Source organism: Papio anubis, chromosome 5, assembly GCF_008728515.1.
Source record: "Papio anubis isolate 15944 chromosome 5, Panubis1.0, whole genome shotgun sequence".
Taxonomy (NCBI): domain Eukaryota; kingdom Metazoa; phylum Chordata; class Mammalia; order Primates; family Cercopithecidae; genus Papio; species Papio anubis.
Window position 1 is genome coordinate 64,180,928 of NC_044980.1, and position 11,726 is coordinate 64,192,653.

Below are 11,726 nucleotides of genomic sequence, written 5' to 3' on the forward strand. Positions count from 1 at the left end.
TCCTTCCTGGTCTTTTGAACTGGTGGGCCACCCCTCCAATGCACACCACCTTAGCCCCTCAGAAAAGAAAGGTGAGCAACATAACAAAGTTTGGTTTCTTTGTTGTTTTTTGTTTTGAGACAAGGTCTCCCTCTGTCACCCAGGGTGGAGTACAGTGGCATGAACACAGCTCACTGCACCCTGGACCTCCTGAGCTCAAGCGATCCTCCTGCCTCAGTCTCCCCAGTAGCTGGGCTCACAGGCATGTGCCAACACATCCACCTTATTTTTAATGATTTTTTTTTTTTTGAGAGGGAGTCTTGCTCTGTCACCCAGGCTGGAGTGCAGTGGTGCGATCTTGGCTCACTGCAAGCTCCGCCTCCCGGGTTCACGCCATTCTCCCACCTCAGCCTTCCAAGTAGCTGGGACTACAGGCGCCTGCCACCACGCCCAGCAAATTTTGTCTTTTTTCTTTTTTTTTTTTAGTAGAGATGGGGTTTCACCGCGTTAGCCAGGATGGTCTCGATCTCCTGACCTTGTGATCTGCCCGCCTCAGCCTTCCAAAGTGCTGGGATCACAGATGTGAGCCACTACGCCCGGCCTTGATGATTTTTTTTGAGGGGGTTGGGGTCTTGACATGTTGCCCAGGCTAGTCTCAAACTCCTGGGCTCAAGTGATCCTCCACCTCAGCCTCCCAAAGTGTTTATTATTTTATTTAAAGGGCTTATGTGGAGTTGAAATAGCCAAAAACAAAAACAAACAAACAAACAAAGAAAAAGAAAAAAGCTAAAAGGTTTGTTTGGTAAAATTTTAAGTAGTTTTCCTTCCTCCTATTCAGAATATATGTTGAATTATTATAATGAGATAACTAGATAAAAATTATTTTCTATAACATTAGATATAACCCCATCCTGATTAACACAGTGAAACCCCGTCTCTACTAAAAATGCAAAAAATTAGCTGGGCGTGGTGGCGGGCGCCTGTAGTCCCAGCTACTCACGAGGCTGAGGCAGGAGAATGGCATGAACCCGGGAGGCGGAGCTTGCAGTGAGCTGAGATCGCGCCACTGCACTCCAGCCTGGGCGACAGAGCAAGGTTCCGTCTCAAAAAAAAAAAGAATAAAAAGGATATAACCAATCTTTGTGTTGCTGTTTTGAAAAGGTCAGGTTGTGTTAGCATGGTGCTTCAGTTATTTGCGATAGTTATGAAACTATCTCAAAATTCAAATGCTTGTATCTTGTCTTCTAAAGGCTCAGGAAAAATAGACTGTAAACAGGGCAAAGGTTGCAGCATGAAAGTAAATATTTAGATTGCCTCTTAACTCTGCCAGGTGCAATATTCCTGTAAAATAGTGATACCGAAACCAGCTCTGGAGATGGAAAGTAGAATCAGGAGGTTTGTTTTACGATAATGTTAATACCCTGATCCCAAGTATTTGCTTCTGATAACTACTTTCCTATTCTCTTACTCAATATTTATACCTGAATCCCCATTCTCCCAGTTCTCTGAATGGGCTCTCCCATCATATACTCCTAATTTCATTCACATGTCCCACAACAGTTTCACCAAGGATGTGTTCTATTTTCTTCAGAATCTTTTGACTTAGAGGATCTGCGAATGATTCACTGAAGCACTCCCTCCCCACTGCTACAAAACGTGTGAAACCTGTCTCTTCCATTTTTTTTTTTCTTTCTTTCTTTTTTTTTTTTTTTTTTGAGATGGAGTCTCGCTCTGCCACCCAGGCTGGAGTGCAGTGGCTGGATCTCAGCTCACTGCAAGCTCTGCCTCCCAGGTTTACGCCATTCTCCTGCCTCAGCCTCCCGAGTAGCTGGGACTACAGGCGCCCGCCACCTCGCCCGGCTAGTTTTTTGTATTTTTTTTTAGTAGAGACGGGGTTTCACCGTGTTAGCCAGGATGGTCTCGATCTCCTGACCTTGTGATCCGCCCGTCTCGGCCTCCCAAAGTGCTGGGATTACAGGCTTGAGCCACCACGCCCGGCCCTTTCTCTCTCTCTCTCTCTCTCTCTCTCTCTCTTTCTCTTTCTTTTTCTTTTTCCTTGCTTCCTTCCTTCTTTCTCTCTTTCTCTTCTCCCTTCCTTCCTTTTCTTCCTTCCTTCCTTTCCTTCCCTTCCTTCCTTCCTCCCTCCCTCCTTCCTTCTCTCTGTTTTTCTTTCTTTCTCTCTCTCTCTTTCTTTCTTTTTCTTTCTTTCTTTCTCTTTCTCTCTCTCTCTCATTTCTTTCTTTCTCTCTCTCTTTCTTTCTTCTTTTTTTTTTGAGATGGAGTCTCACTCTGTCTCCCAGGCTGGAGTGCAGTGGTGTGATCTTGGCTCACTGTAACCTCTGCCTCCTGGGTTCAAGCGATTCTCCTACTTCAGCCTCCCAAGTTGCTGGGATTACAGGCACCTGTCACCACACCCAGCAAATTTTTGTATTTTTAGTAGAGACGGGGTTTTACCATGTTGGTCACACTGGTCTCAAACTCCTGACTTCAGATGATCCATCCACCTTGGCCTCCCAAAGTGCTGAGATTACAGGCATGAGCCACCGCCCAGCTGTTTCTGCCATTTTCTACCCAATTTATCGACACCCAGGTTTGGAGTAGAGAGGACAAGTACCAAGCACAAGGCTTGGGTACTGGGTACCCAGAAAACACAGTTGCAGGTCTCAAAGGAGTTTTGGCCTTGTTGCTTAACTTCTATACTTTAAATTTTTTTGTGACCTACTTTACTTATCTGGCCAGCCCAACCAGCAGTCCAACAGTAACATCTGTTGCCCTAGATAAACTCCACCATCATTAAGCCCCCTATCAGATTATGTTATTTTCGTATCCAAAGATAATTTAGCTGAGATTATTTTCCGGAATATATTTTTACAACTCTTCTGATGAACAAACAGATGGATTTAGCCAAGTTCAAAACTAAATCAAATTCAAAATATATAAAGAACTCCTACACCTGAACAACAAAACGACCACAGCCCGATATAAAAATGGGCAATGAACAGCCAGGCGCGGTGGCTCAGGCCTGTAATCCCAGCACTTTGGGAGGCCGAGGCGGGTGGATCATGAGGTCAGGAGATTAAGACCATCCTGGCTAACACAGTGAAACCCCATCTCTACTAAAAATACAAAAAATTAGCTGGGCGTGGTGGCACACACCTGTAGGCCCAGGTACTCAGGAGGCTGAGGCAGGAGAATCGTTTGAACCCAGGAGGTGGTGGTTGCAGTGAGCCGAGATCGTGCTACTGCACTCCAGCCTGGGTGCCAGAGTTAGACTCCATCTCAATAAAAAAAAAAAAAAGGGGGGGTGGGCCAATGGATTACAGGTGCACACGATCATGCCTGACTCATTTTTGTATTTTTGGTAGAGATGGGGTTTCACCATGTTGGCCAGGATGGTTTCGAACTCCTGACCTCAGGTGATCCACCTGCTTTGGCCTCTCCAAGTACTGGGATTCTAGGCCTGAGCTATTGCACCTGGCCTGCATCTTATTTTATCATTTAAATAATATTTAATTAAATCATACACACACACACGCACACACACATAGTAACAAGTACAAGTGGGAATAACAGGTTTAGGTACAACATAACTATTGCTAACCACCCAACTCCATTGTTGAGAGCAGAAGTAGTCTCTAGGAAGAGGCCTGCTAGGGTGCCGAGGGCATCATAAGATACTTAAACTGAGCTTGTATGTTTTAGAATTAGCCGATATTTTTTAAATGGCCTCTATTATTATTAAGTAAATAACTATCAAATTTCATAAGATATGAATTATTTGAGGACTGAAACAGGGTTAGAACAGCTTTGGTCTCAAATACCAGAAACTCAAATCAGCTTATGCATACGAGGGAATCTTTTGACTTAGAGGACTGAGAAGTTCAGGAGCTGACTTGGCTTCAGGGTTCCCTCTCAGTCTGTTTCTCTCGTCTTCACTGCTTCTCACAGCATATTTTAGTCTCATGCTCTCAAGTTTAGACTTTCTCTGTGTAACTGTGGAAGATGGCTGGTGTCAGCTCCAGTACATAAGCACATAGTGGGTTAAAGGGAAGTGACTGTCTTCCAGCAACCTTCTATCATGTCTCTGGAAGCCTCTGATAGGCCTTGATTTGGGTTATGTGTCCATCTTTGAACCAATCACCACTTCAGATGAGCCAGTCTGGATCTCATATCCACTAATGCGTGGGCAGAACATAATCCCATCAGGACCTCACAGAGTGGAAGAAAGGTAAGTTTTGTTTTGTTTTTGAGATGGAGTCTTGCTCTGTTGCCCAGGCTGGAGTGCAGTGGCGTGATCTTGGCTCACTGCAAGCTCTGCCTCCTGGGTTCATGCCATTCTCCTGCCTCAGCCTCCCGAGTAGCTAGGACTACAGGTGCCTGGCACCAGGCCCAGCTAATTTTTTTGTATTTTTAGTACAGACGAGGTTTCATCGTGTTAGCCAGGATGGTCTCAGTCTCCTGACCTTGTGATGCGCCCACCTCGACCTCCCAAAGTGCTGGGATTACAGGCATGAGCCACTGCACCGGGCTGAAGAAGGGTAAGTTATAAATGAAAAGCTGCATGTGTGCTCTTAATAGAAGCTAGTCATGGAAAACCCACAGATGCTTCTGGCATAGACCATGCCTTTGTTACCAAAATACCAGGTATTCAATCTAAGTCCTGCTCCTCACAGCACAGAAAGCCAATCACTGAGACAATGAGTACTGCCGAGGAAGAAGGCTTTAATTGGGTGCTTCAGCTGAAGACATGGGAGCTAGTCTCAAATTCATCTCCTGACTGACTAAAATTAGGGGTTGATCTAGCAGGGAAGAAATGTAACTATGCATGGGAAAACAGGAACTCAACTCAGGAGGGATAAGGAAGCAATCATGATGAATGAAGGGCCTGGTGTCTTCATTGTCTGGATGCAACGACCTGGTGAGTTTCAGTTCTTTTCAGTTCTTTTTCTTCAGGCTTTTTGAAGGCTTTTGAGGATCCTTTCCTGAGGAAGGAACTCAGATAATACAAATGTAAGTTTCAAGCTTAAGACCAGAACTGTCTATGGGACTATTGAGTTGGTTTCACCTTAGCTATTCTTTAATTCCCTCCTAAGACCAAGCCCATGGAAGCAGCTTGCCCTTAAATATTGAATGACTCAACTGCTAGTAGCACTTTATTCTTCCAAACATTTTTGCAGACTGATAAGGTTTGAATGTTTTGTCTCTTCCAAATCTCATGTTGAAATGTGATCCCCACTGTTGGAGGTGGGCTTGTGGGAGGTGTTTGGGTCATGGGGGCAGATTCCTCATGAATGGGTTAGTGCTGTCCTCACAGTGATGAGTGAGTTGAGTTCTCGCTCTCAGAGCTCTCATGAGCTCTAGTTGTTTTAAAAAGTGTGGCACCTCCTCTACCTCTGCCACTCGCTCTCACAACGTGACATGTCTACTCCTGCTTTGCCCTCTGCTATGAGTAAAATCTCCCTAAGGTCTCACCAGAAGCCAAGCAGATGATGGTGCCATGTTTCCTGTACAGCCTGCAGAATGGTGAGCCAGTTAAACCTCTTTTTTTTCCTCTCTCTTTTTTTCTTTTTTCTTTTATTTTGAGACGGAGTTTCACTCTTGTTGCCCAGGCTGGAGTGCAATGGTGCAATCTCGGCTCACTGCAACCTCCACCTCCCGAGTTGAAGTGATTCACTGGCCTCAGCCTTCCGAGTAGCTGGGATTACAGGTGCCTGCCATCACGCCCAGCTAATTTTTGTATTTGTAGTAGAGACAGGGTTTCACCATGTTGGCCAGGCTGGTCTTGAACTGCTGACCTCAGGTGATCCGGCCACCTTGGCCTCCCAAAGTGCTGGGATTACAGCCATGAGCCACTGCAGCCGGCCACCTCTTTTCTTTATAAATTACCCAGTCTCTTTCCAGCAGTGACAACCTACCCACAAGAACGTCTCTCTCACAAAAGATCTCCTTCATCCCTCTCCAGAAAAGGAGAAGAGGAAACACAAGAAGCAGCGCCTGATGCAGAGCCCCAATTCCTACTTCATGGGTGTAAATGCCCAGGATGCTATAAAATCACCACAGTCCTTAGCCATGCACTAACAGAAATGTTGTGTGTTGGCTGCTCCACTGTCCTCTGCCAGCCTACAGGAAGAAAAGCGAGGCTTACACAAGGATGTTCCTTCAGGAGGAAGCAGCACTAAAAGCACTCTGAATCAAGATGAGTGGGAAATTATCTCAATAAACACTTTTTTTTTTTTTTGAGACTGAGTTTCATTCTTGTCGCCCATGCTGGAGTGCAGTGGCGTGAGCTTGGCTCACTGCAACCTCTGCCTACCAGGTTCAAGCAATTCTCCTGCCTCAACCTCCTGAGTATCTGGGATTACAGGCATGCGCCACTATGCCTGGCTAATTTTGGGGTTTCATCATGTTGGCTAGGCTGGTCTTGAACTCCTGACCTCAGGTGATCTGCTCACCTCAGCGTCCCAAAGTGCTGAGGTTATAGGCGTGAGCCACTGTGCCTGGCCTCAATAAACACATTTTGGATAAAAAATAAATAATTAAATTACCCAGTCTCTGGTATTTCTTTATAGCAATGCAAATGGACTAACACAGAGATGTTATTTTATTGTGAGTGGTAAAGGCAGATTAAATGACTTGCTTAAAATTGCGCAGCTGCTACTTGACTTCAAATTATACTACGAGACTACAGTAACCAAAACAGCATGGTACTGGTACCAAAACAGATATATAGAATAATGGAACAGAACAGAGGCCTCAGAAATAACACTACACATCTACAACCATCTGATCTTCAACAAACCTGACAAAAACAAGTAATGGGAAAAGGATTCCCTATTTAATAAATGATGCTGGGAAAACTGTCTAGCCATATGCAGAAAACTGAAACTAGACCCCTTCCTTACAGCTTATACAAAAATTAACTCAAGATGGATTAAAGACTTAAACATAAAACCTAAAACCATAAAAACTCTAGAAGAAAACCTAGGCAGTACCATTCAGGACATAGGCATGGGCAAAGATTTCATGACTAAAACACCAAAAACAATTGCAACAAAAGCCAAAATTGACAAATGGGATCTAATTAAACTAAAGAGCTTCTGCACAGCAAAAGAAACTATCATCAGAATGAACAGGCAACCTACATTGTAGAATGGGAGAAAATATTTGCAATCTATCCATCTGACAAAGGTCTAATATCCAGAATCTACAAGAAAATCAAATTTACAAGAAAAAAACAAACAACCCCATCAGAAAGTGGGCGAAGGATATGCACAGACAGTTCTCAAAAGAAGACATTTATGTGGCCAACAAACATATGAAAAAAAGCTCATCATCACTGGTCATTAGAGAAATGCAAATCAAAACCACAATAAGATACCATCTCATAACTGTTAGAATGGTGATCATTAAAAAGTCAGGAAACAATAGATGCTGAGAGGATCTGGAGAGAAATAGGAACACTTTTACACTGTTGGTGTGAGTGTAAATTAGTTCAACCATTGTGGAAGATAGTGTGGTGATTTCTTAAGGATCTAGAACCAGAAATACCATTTGACCCAGCCATCCCATTACTGGGTATACACCCAAAGGATTATCAATCATTCTACTATAAAGACACATGCACATGCATGTTTATCGCAGCACTATTCACAACAGCAAAGACTTAGAACTAACCCGAATGCCCATCAATGATAGACTGGGTAAAGAAAATGTGGCTCATACATACCATGGAATACTATGCAGCCATAAAAATAATGAGTTCACGTTGTTTGCAGGGACATGGATGAAGCTGGAAACCATCATTCTCAGCAAACTAACACAGGAACAGAAAACCAAACACCGCATGTTCTCACTCATAAGTGGGAGTTGAACAATGAGAACACATGGACACAGAGAGGGGAACATTACATACCAGCGCCTGTTGGAGGGTTGGGAGGAAGGGGAGGGAGAGCATTTGGACAAATACCTAATGCATGCGGGTCTTAAAACCTAGATGACGAGGTGATGGATGCAGCAAACCACCATGACACATATATACCTATGTAACAAACCTGCATGCTCTGCACATGTCTCCCAGAACTTAAAGTATGATTAAAAAGAAAGAAAACTACACAGCTGATTTCTGACAGAGTTGAGTTCATAAGTGGGTTTCCTTAGGATGTTTCCCTCTTTTCTTCTCTCGTGCTGCCAGAACTGATATCAAAGGGAAGGAAGAACATAGAAATATTCAATTTCACTGCTTCTTTGACAGTTTGATATGTTGTCCCTAGAAGGCCAGGATGATGATGTGTCATCTCTAACTTTCAGGCTAATTATAGATACAGATAATGGGTGATTATTCAGAATATTTAAAAAAATAGAGACAGGTTCTCACTATGTTGCCCAGGCTGGTCTCGAACTCCAGGGCTCAAGTGATCCTCCTGTCTTGGCTTCCCAAAGTGCTGGGATTACAGGTATGAGCCACCACACCCAAACTTTTTTTTTTGATAGGTTCTCATTGTGTCACCCAGGCTGGAGTGCTGTGGTGTGATCATGGCTCACTGCAGCCTCCACCTCTTGAGCTCAAGCAATCCTCCCACCTCAGCCTCCCGAGTAGTTGGGAGTATAGGTGCTTGCCACCACACCCAGCTAATTTTAAAACTTTTTCGTGGAGATAAGGTCTTGCTGTGTTGCCCAGGCTGATCCCAGATTCCTGGGTTCCAGCGATCCTCCCACCTCGGCCTCCCAAAGTGTGGAGATTACAGGCATGAGCCAGTGTACCCAGCCTATTTAGCCTATTGATTTATGGAGTTGTAGAGTCTGCTAAAGGAAACCTCACCTATCTTTTTGTTTCTAAGGCTATTATTTTCCCTTATGTTTGACAATACATTAATGTGCTAAGACTCCGTAGTGAAGATAGTTTCTTTCTTTCTTTGTTTCTTTTTTTTTTTTTTTTTGAGATGGAGTTTTGCTCTTGTTGCCCAGGCTGGAGTGCAATGGCACGATCTTGGCTCACTGCAACTTCTGCCTCCTGAGTTCAAGCCATTCTCCTGCCTCAGCCTCCTGAGTGGCTGAAATTGCAGGCATGCACCACCACACCCGACTAATTTTGTATTTTACTAGAGACGGGGTTTCTCCATTTTGGTCAGGCTAATCTCGAACTCCCGACCTCAGGTGATCTGCCTGCCTCGGCCTCCCAAAGTGCTAAGATTACAGGCATGAGGCCCCGTGCCTGGCCTGAAGATAGTTTCTTAAAGGCAGTGTAGTATATTGGACATAATGTAAGATATACAGTCAAACTGTGTTTGAATGTCAGGTCAATTACTTGTATCCTTGGGTAAGTCAGGTAAGCGCCATGAGCCTCTGTGTTCTATTAAAAAAAGGGTGATATCATCATCTATCTACTGTACATACTTCACAGGATTGTGGTGAATATAAAATGAGGTAATTGTAGGGAAAGCTTTCCCTTGACCCTCTGAAGATTTGTTGAACAATAACTCACAGCCAGGCGTGGTGGCTCACGCCTGTAATCCCAGCACTTTGGGAGGCCAAGGCAGGCAGATCACCAGAGGTCAGGAGTTTGCCACCAGCCTGGCCAACATAGTTAAACCCCTGCAAAAATTAGCCAAGTGTGGTGGCGCATGCTTGTAGTTCCAGCCACTTGGGAGGCTGACGCTGGAGGATTGCTTGAACCCGGGAGGCGGAGGTTGCAGTGAGCTGAGCTGGCACCACTGCCTAGGTGACAGAAAGAAAAGGAAAAAAAGAGGCCGGGCGCGGTGGCTCACGCCTGTAATCCCAGCACTTTCGGAGGCCAAGACGAGCGGATCACGAGGTCAGGAGATAGAGACCATCCTGGCTAACACGGTGGAACCCCGTCTCTTCTAAAAATACAAAAAATTATCCGGGCATGGTGGCGGGTGCCTGCAGTCCCAGCTACTCAGGAGGCTGAGGCAGGAGAATGGCCTGAACCTGGGAGGCTGAGCTTGCAGTGAGCCAAGACCGCGTCACCGCACTCCAGCCTTGGCGACAGAGCAAGACTCCGTCTCAAGAAAAAAAAAAGAAACGGAAAAAAAGCAAAATAACTCACAAAAGGAGATTAATTGGAGAAAAGGCATATACATGGATTAATGTGCACATAGAGTGATTACTTCCAAGCTCCCAATAGGGTGTAGAAGTTTATGCATCATCTTGAGGTTCCATAAAGAATGGGGGTTTGGATAGTGGCAAAACAGGTTATGGGAGAGGGAGAAGAGGAGGCCTGGCAAAACCTCACAGGCAGCAGCCTTCACAGAGAATAGATGGTGAAGGTTTTTTTCAGATCTTGAAAACTGTCAGACTCTCGGTCAACTTGTTTTAGGTCAGAGAAGGGAAGGCCCTAGGAAAAAACCTAACTGTACTGATGTAGACTTTATTTTTATAGATGTAAATCTCCCCTACAACAAACAGCCTTTCAGCTCTTCTATTTCTAGCCCTTTTGAATGGACATCTTGAACAATGTCAGGGAAATAAATATGTTTTGGGGTGAAACATCTTGGTTTCCTTCATAATGTTTGTAAAAATACATTTGTAAAGTGTTTTGAAGGGTTCCATGAAATTTGCAAACTGTAAGTTTTAAATAACTATGAGGCTTTTTTTTTTTTTTTCTTTTTAAGACAGGGTCTTGCTCTGTCACCCAGGCTGGAGTGCAGTGTCATGATCATAGCTCCCTATAACCCCAAACTCCTGGGCTCAAGGGATCCTCCTGCCTGAGCCTTTTGAGTAGCTGGGACTACAGGCATGCACCACTACACCTGGCTAAATTTTTTATTTTTATTTTTCATAGAGACTGGTTCTTGTTGCCTAGGCTGGTCTCAAACTTTTGGGCTCAAGAGATCCTCTGGCCTTGGCCTCTCAAAATTCTGGGATTACAGGCATGAGCTATCACGCTCAGTCACTATGATTTATTTCAAGAACGAGTATTAATTCAGGCATACTCTACTATGTATGACCAATTATGTGGTTTTTACTGCTGTTCACAGATGAGATAGCCAGTTTTCCTCCCCTTCCATACACATGGAAGACTGTGGCTGGGTGGGCCATCTGTCTAGTTCTGGCAATTTTTTGTGAATGGAAGTGATTCACTTCTGAGTCAAAGCACTCAGTTTCCAGTGTGAGACCCTCCAGAGCTTTCTTCTCCTTTGAGATACACACACACACACACACACACACACATACACACACACATACACACCATATATCTAATATACATATATATACACACACTATGTATCTAATAGACATACATACATATATATATATATATGACTGGTAACATTTGAAATGTTTTCTCTAACAACCTGGGTCCAAGAGTAACAAAATTATGAAGCAGATGCCCTAGCCAACTCTCTCTGGACATGGCCATGAGAAAGAAAGAAAGTTTTGTTGTTCTAAGACACCAAGATTGTGTTGAGTTTTTGTTCCCGCAGCATAACCTAGCCTATCCTAATGAAATCACTGTGATTAACTTGGCCATTTTGGATATGGATGTTTTGGTCTATGTCAGTGAAGGTGAATGGAAATGTCTGTTTAGTAAAAGAGACATAAGAAGATAATCTTGGCAAGTAATGGTCTTATGACTTCCTGCATGTTTTTCCTTAAGCAAAAGAATGTCACGGGTCAGGCGTAGTAGCTTATGCCTGTAATCCCAGCACTTTGGGAGGCCAAGGTGGGCAGATTGCAGTGAGTCTAGGAGTTCAAGACCAACCTGGGCAACGTGGCAAAACCTCATC

At 44.1% G+C, this 11,726-nt stretch overlaps 1 pseudogene; it reads left to right on the top strand.

The window, feature by feature from the left end:
• The first annotated feature begins 5,895 nt into the window (after positions 1–5,895).
• Positions 5,896–6,288, top strand: LOC108586201 (annotated as a pseudogene).
• Positions 6,289–11,726: the final 5,438 nt, after the last annotated feature.